A 7,752-nucleotide genomic window follows, 5' to 3' on the forward strand; every position below is an offset into this window, starting at 1 on the left:
ACAGTAGAAGGGCTACCCAGAACTACCGTAGAAGGGCCACCCAGAACTACAGTAGAAGGGCCACCCAGAACTACAGTAGAAGGGCCACCCAGAACTACAGTAGAAGGGCTATCCAGAACTACAGTAGAACTATCCAGAACTACAGTAGAAGAGCCATCCAGAACTACAGTAGAACTACAGTAGAACTATCCAGAACTACAGTAGAACTATCCAGAACTACAGTAGAACTATCCAGAACTACAGTAGAAGGGCCATCCAGAACTACAGTAGAAGAGCTTTCCAGAACTACAGTAGAAGAGCCATCCAGAACTACAGTAGAAGGGCCATCCAGAACTACAGTAGAAGGGCCATCCAGAACTACAGTAGAAGAGCCATCCAGAACTACAGTAGAAAGGCCATCCAGAACTACAGTAAAAGAGCTATCCAGAACTACAGTAGAAGAGCTATCCAGAACTACAGTAGAAGAGCCATCCATAACTACAGTAGAAGGGCCATCCAGAACTACAGTAGAAGGGCCATCCAGAACTACAGTAGAAGGGCCATCCAGAACTACAGTAGAAGGGCCATCCAGAACTACAGTAGAAGGGCCATCCAGAACTACAGTAGAAGGGCCATCCAGAACTACAGTAGAAGGGCCATCCAGAACTACAGTAGAAGGGCCATCCAGAACTACAGTAGAAGGGCCATCCAGAACTACAGTAGAAGGGCCATCCAGAACTACAGTAGAAGGGCCATCCAGAACTACAGTAGAAAGGCCATCCAGAACTACAGTAGAAGAGCCATCCAGAACTACAGTAGAAGAGCTATCCAGAACTACAGTAGAAGAGCCATCCATAACTACAGTAGAAGGGCCATCCATAACTACAGTAGAAGGGCCATCCAGAACTACAGTAGAAGGGCCATCCAGAACTACAGTAGAAGAGCCATCCAGAACTACCGTAGAAGAGCCATCCAGAACTACCGTAGAAGAGCCATCCAGAACTACCGTAGAAGAGCCATCCAGAACTACCGTAGAAGAGCCATCCAGAACTACAGTAGAAGAGCTATCCAGAACTACAGTAGAAGAGCCATCCAGAACTACAGTAGAAGAGCTTTCCAGAACTAAAGTCAGTATCTGTGGTACTTGTGGAGTCTCTGGTGTCTGTATGGGGCGTAGTGCTTCTTGGAGTTGGCCATGCCTGGTCTAGAGATATGAACGATTGAACCACTGACATACATGGTGTTGATTTGGACACCCCAGGACAACAACAAACTTGACTGCTGCTGGCTCACAGCCTGCATGGTCTCCCACTGGTCATCACAGACAAGTACAGGCAATTGATTACTGATTGGCCCCCCAATAGGTGGGAGTGTCGGCCTGCCCTAGAGCAGTGTTTCCCAAACTTGGTCCTGGGGACCCCAATGGGTGCGTGTTTGTTTTTTCCCCTAGCACCACGTAGCTGATTCAAATAATCAATCATGATGAGTTGGTTATTTCAATCACCTGTGTAGCGTTAGGGCACAACATTTTGGAAACGCTGGCCTACAGAGACTCATTTCAACTGTGTAAACATTGATTGAAGTCACAGTTTGACTAAATTGAGTTATTATAATGATTAGGATCATGTGGTCATGTTAATTTCTGGAAGTAGGCTAATGGTCTGGCTAATGGTCTCCAATCAGCTCCAATTGTTGCAAATTCCCACTAAGTTAACACAACATTACTAGGTCAAAAGGCTATCTTGCAGCTCATTTCACCTTTTTCAGACTATGTAGTTAGCTACCAAATATTGTGATAACTGTTTGATAGACATCTCAGTCAGCTCTAATAGTGAAATAATGTGCACTAACGCACTGGACCAGAGCTATCAGCCAGGTCAAAATTAAGATATGCAGCTAGACAGGTGGGTGAAATCAGACTTGTCTTGACCAGGACGCTCTCCCCTTGGCCCTGGTCTGAATAATCTAATGTCCAAATTATTAGCTGGCTTCTAGCGATCGTTAGCTAGCTAGAAAACCTATTATTTCAGTTTCTGTCGCAAAAATGTTTTAAAATGCTGACAAATTGATTTTCCAGAGCAGTTTGGATAGATATCTACGCAATTTTGGATGAGATTAATCTTACTCTGCCACAACAATCCTCATCTTTGATTTTTATAGAAAATATGACTAGTCATTTGCATGCTAATTAGCTAATTAATTGCAAAATCAATGTGCACCTGTATTGCTAGCCGGTAACGTTAGTTTAGCTAGGCTAGCTAGCTTGCTAGCTAGCGAGCAAGAGAGGGAATTCGATTCCCCCTGCATTGAGAGAAACCTATCAACATAGACGTATTTTCAACTTGCATTAGAGTAACATTAGAAAAATGGGTTCTGTATAGTTTGATGAAATACTGAGAATTTTTAGGTTGAAAAGGCAACAACATGTGGCTAATGTTTGAGTCCGATGATTTCCTTTCGCAAACCATTCACCGCATGAGATTGGGATTTGCTATGTGATTGTGAATTTGGCCGAGAGCGGGTCTATTTGTGATGAGTTGGACTGCAGAGTGAAGGAAAAGCAGCTAACAAGTGCTCAGCATATGTGGGAAGTCCTTCAAGACTGTTGGAAAAGCATTCTAGGTGAAGCTGGTTGCAAGAATGCCAAGAGTGTTCAAAGCTGCCATCAAGGCAAAGGGTGGCTACTTTTAATAATCTCAAATATTAAATATATTTTGAATTGTTTAACACTGGTTACGACATGATTCCATATGTGTTATTTAATCGTTTTGATGTCTTCACTATTATTCTACAATTTAGAAAATAATAAAAATAAAGAGAAGTAGGTGTGTCCAAACTTTTGGGGACTGCTGAGGGGAGGACAGCTCCTAATAATGTCTGGAATGGAGCTGATGGAATGGCATCAAACACATGGAAGCCATGTGTGTGATGTATTTGATACCCTTCCACTCTTCCCGCTCCAGTCATTACCAGGAGCCTGTCCTCCCCAACCTCCTATGATGCGTGCGTGCGTGCACGCCTGTGTCTCTGTGTGTGTGTTTAGGCCTACCTGCAGGTAATTATTTATGCGGTGCTGCAGTAACAGTAGGTCTCTAGTCTTCTGTAGTTCTAACACAGTCTCTACCTGGGATGCCTTGGGGTCCCTCAGCTCTCTGGAAGACTTCTCCAGCTTCCTATGAACCCCGGGGAAGCGCAGGCCCTCACGTCCCTCCTGCTGTAGCCTGAAGGCCGACAAGAGGGATTACGAGATGCATAACAAAAGAGAAAGTGAATCATGTTAACAGGAACTGTTCTGTTGTTGTAATGTCGATATTTAAATGATCTGAGAAGGGACCAACCTTTGTCTGTGTGATGGCTTCACAGAGGTCCTCAACACTCATGTCAAACTCTTGAGAAAGTGAGCAAAAGAAGGGCAGAAAGACATCAGAAACTGAGAACATTGTGATCCTAATTAATGTAATTATTATTATTATAATGTTAAATTCCTGACATTTAATCCTAGTAAAAATTCCCTGTCTTAGTTCAGTTAGGATCACCACTTTATTTTAAGAATGTGAAATGTCAGAATAATAGTAGAGAGAATGATTTATTTCAGATTTCATATCTTTCATCACATTCCCAGTGGGTCAGAAGTTTACATACACTCAATTAGTATTTTGTAGCATTGCCTTTAAATTGTTTAACTTTGGTCAAACGTTTTGGGTAGCCTTCCACAAGCTTCCCACAATAAGTTGCTCCCGACAGAGCTGACAGAGCTGGTGTAACTGAGTCAGGTTTGTAGGCCTCCTTGCTCGCACACTCTTTTTCAATTCTTCCACAAATGTTCTATAGGATGGAGGTCAGGGCTTTGTGATGGTCACTCCAATACCTTGACTTTGTTGTCCTTAAGCCATTTTGCCACAACTTTGGAAATATGCTTGGGGTCATTGTCCATTTGGAAGACCCATTTGCGACCAAGCTTTAACTGAACTCAAGACTGATGTCTTGAGATGTTGCTTCAATATATATATATATATACCTAATTTTCCTGCCTCATGATGCCATCTATTTTGTGAAGTGCACCAGTTCCTCCTGCAGCAAAGCACCCCCACAACATGATGCTGCCACCCCCGTGCTTCACTTTCGGGATGGTGTTCTTTGGAAGCCTCCCCCTTTTTCCTCCAAACATAACGATGGTCATTATGGCCAAACAGTTCTATTTTTGTTTCATCAGACCAGATGACATTTCTCCAAAAAGTACGATCTTTGTCCCCATGTGCAGTTGCAAAACGTAGTCTGGCTTTTTGTCTGTAAACAATTGTTGGAAAAATTACTTGTGTCATATACAAAGAAGATGTCCTAAATGACTTGCCAAAACTATAGTTTGTTAACAGGAAATTTGTGGAGTGGTTAAAATGAGTTTTAATGACTCCAACCTAAGTGTATGTAAACTTCTGACTTCAACTATATACAGTACTAGTCAAAGGTTTGGACACACCTACTCATTCCAGGGTTTTTCTTTATTTGGACTATTTTCTACTTTGTAAAACTATGAAATAACACATATGGAATCATGTACTAACCAAGAAAGTGTAAAACAAATCAAAATGTATTTTAAATGTGAGATTTTTCAAAGTGGCCACCTTTTGCACACTAGAGATATTTTCGGTAATATCTACATGTAGGTAGAGTTAAGTGACTATGCATAGATAATAAACAGAGAGTAGCAGCAGTGTAAAAGATGGGGGTGGAGGGTAGGGGGGGGCAATGCAAATAGTCCGTGCAGCCATTTGGTTAGCTGTTCGGCAGTCTTATGGCTCGGGGACAGAAGCTGTTAAGGAGCCTAGACTTTGTGTTCCTCTTGTGTATGACTGTGGGTAGATAGGGTGTGTGTGTGTGTGTGTGTGTGAGAAGAAGAAGAAGAAGAAGAGACAGACATATACAGCTGCTAGTCCATAGTTAATCCTTAAAAAAGTTTCACATACTTTCAACACATTGTCTCAAAGCAACGTCTTCCACTAATACTCACCTATCTGGTAGTGTATCATAACTGACCTTCAGTAAATTTCTCTCTCCTTCAAGATCTGACACTCTCCAGGAACTGAGTAGAGTAGAATAAAATATAACTGAAATAGAATACAATAGAATATACATATAAGTATCTGGCTCTGTATTCATTGGTAGGGTAAACGTCTACCTACTCTGTCCACCCGTGTGCAAGCTAGTTGCAGTACCTCCTCCAAGGCTTCCGGTGAGAGGGTGGCAGTAGTGAGCTGTCCCTCCAGTGTCAGAGCTCTCCGTCTCTCCTATTTCAGCTCTTCACTCAGCTCCTCTACCTTCTCTCCTTCAGTGATCTCTGATCCTTTAGTGGACAAATGGAAACATACGGACGGTCAATACAAGTTATTTGATGTTGTTGATTGATTGATTGTTCATAGTTTTACTGAAGGTTTATCTTACCACTTCCAATTGAGCATCATAAGCCTAGAGATGACGAAAGAGAGGGGGGAGGGAAAAATAGAAAGAGAGAGAGATGGGAGAAAGAGCAAGAGAGAGATAGGGAAACAAGAGAGTGGGAGGGAAATAGGGACATGGTAGAGTAGGTGAGTTTATCATGATGATGATGTGAGAGAAAGATGAACGAGGTAGAGTCCCCCACCTCTTGCAGCACATTGAACTTCTCCTGGGTGACCTTTTCTCCTCCTCCTTTCCTTCCCCCTCTCCTCCTCCTCTCATCCCCCTCTCGTTCCTCCTCTCCTCCTCCTCCCCAGCCTCCTCTCCTCCCCCTGTCCTTCCTCCTCTCCTCCTCCTCTCATTCCCCCTCTCCTTCCTCCTCTCCTCCCCATCTTCTTTCCCCTCTCCTTCCTCCTCTCCTTCCCCCTTTCCATCGCCCACTCCTTCCCCCTCTCCTCACTCCTCGCCTTCCTCCTCCCCTGCTCCTCTCCTTCCTCTTCTCCTTCCTCTTCTCCTTCCCATTCTCCTCTCCTCCTCCTCTCCTTCCTCTTCTCCTTCCTTCTCTCTTCTTCCTCTCCTTCTTCATTCTCTCTTCCTCCTCTCCCCCTCTCCTTCCTCATCTCCTTCCTCTTCTCTTCCTCCTCTCCTCACCTTCCCCATTGCTTTCCTCCTCTCCTTCCCCCTCTCCTCCCTCCTTCTCCTCTTCTCCTTCCTCATCTCCTTCCTCTTCTCTTTCTCCTCTCTTTCACCCTCTCCTCCCCACCCTCCTCTCCTTCCCCCTCTACTCCTCCTCTTCTCTTCCTCCCCTCCTTCCCCCTCTCCTTCCTCCTCTCCTTTCTCCTTCCTCATCTCCTTCCTCTTCTCTTTCTCCTCTCGTTTCCCCTCTCCTCCTCCTCTCCTTTCTCCTCTTCTCCTTCCTCCTCTCCTTCCTCCTCTCTTCCTCCTGTCCTCACCCTCACCTTCCCCCTCGCTTTCCTCCTCTCCTTCCCCATCTCCTTCCCACTCTCCTTCTCCCTTCTCCTCTTCTTCCTCATCTACTTCCTCTTCTCCTCCTCCTCTCCTTCACCCTCTCCTTCTGCCTCTCCTTCCCCCTCTTCTTCCCCCTCTCCTTCCTCATCTCCTTCCTCCTCTCCTTCCCCCTCTCCTCCTCACCTTCCCCCTCTCCTTCCCCCTCTCCCACCTGTTCCTATACTAACCCTGGCCAGCCTCAGACCTTACCACACATCACTGAAGGATACAGGACATGAGATAATGATATGATTGGTTTGTATAGTCGCATTATTCCACTGTTTCCCAAACTCAGTCCTCAGGACCCCAAGGGGTGCACGTTTTGGTTTTTGCCAAGACTAGTTGATCAGTTAAATCAGCTGTGTAGTGCTAGTGCAGAAACCAAAAGGTGCACCCAGGCAGACCCCTTGGGGAAACCCTGCATTACCCTTTCTCTTCTGCTCCAAAAACATGGATTGACAGAGTGGTTTCTGAGGCAAAATTAAAACACAAAAGTTGGTCTGAAAATTTAACCTTGTGTAACCCCACCTAGAAAAAATCACGCTTGCACGCTTTCCTTTATCTCTTTCTTGGAACTGGTCTGATGACACCAAGGATATACTGTAGAAAAACAGTCACATTCTGTTGTGCCAATGGAACTGAACCGGTAACAATAGATCAACAAGATACAAGATGCTTATCATAAGAACTCAAGTTTTACGATGTGTTTGATCTTGAGAACATTACTGACATGGCATTACTCTCTGTCTCTCTGCTAGAACAATGTTGTGAGTTCTGTGGTCCGTGTCCATCCACAGCGCACACACGCGCCTGGTCGCTCCAACAGAACAGCTCCAGGAGTCTCTCGTGCTTCTTACACATCCTCTCCTCCACATGGTCGATCAGCTTGTGGACCTTCAGCATAGCAACTCTGATGAGGCTGCAGGTGAATCTCACGGTAAGAGGTCAGACACACCAGGCAGGACTTCTGGGCCTTGTGCTTCTTCCCATGCAGACATCCTAGGGCACACCTCCAGATTTGGCACTAGATCAAACATGTTCAGTCTTTTCATTTCTTTAGTGAATTAGTTCTCTAGGATATCAGGGCATCTTTAATCACCCTCTCACTGCTTTCCCTAGTGTCTCTTAATACAGGCCAGGCAAATACTGGCATTCAGTGACATCATGAATGGGATGGGATGGAAACGGGCTCAGTGAAGACATCCAGACAGACAGATGGGATGGAGACTGGCTCAGTGAAGACATCCAGACAGACAGAGCACTGGAACTGCTCTTCAGATAATAGACCACTGGGAGAAGCCATGTCTTCAGGTTGAAACATGTAAAGAATGG

The sequence above is a fragment of the Oncorhynchus kisutch genome, linkage group LG16 (assembly GCF_002021735.2).
Source record: "Oncorhynchus kisutch isolate 150728-3 linkage group LG16, Okis_V2, whole genome shotgun sequence".
Lineage (NCBI taxonomy): Eukaryota > Metazoa > Chordata > Actinopteri > Salmoniformes > Salmonidae > Oncorhynchus > Oncorhynchus kisutch.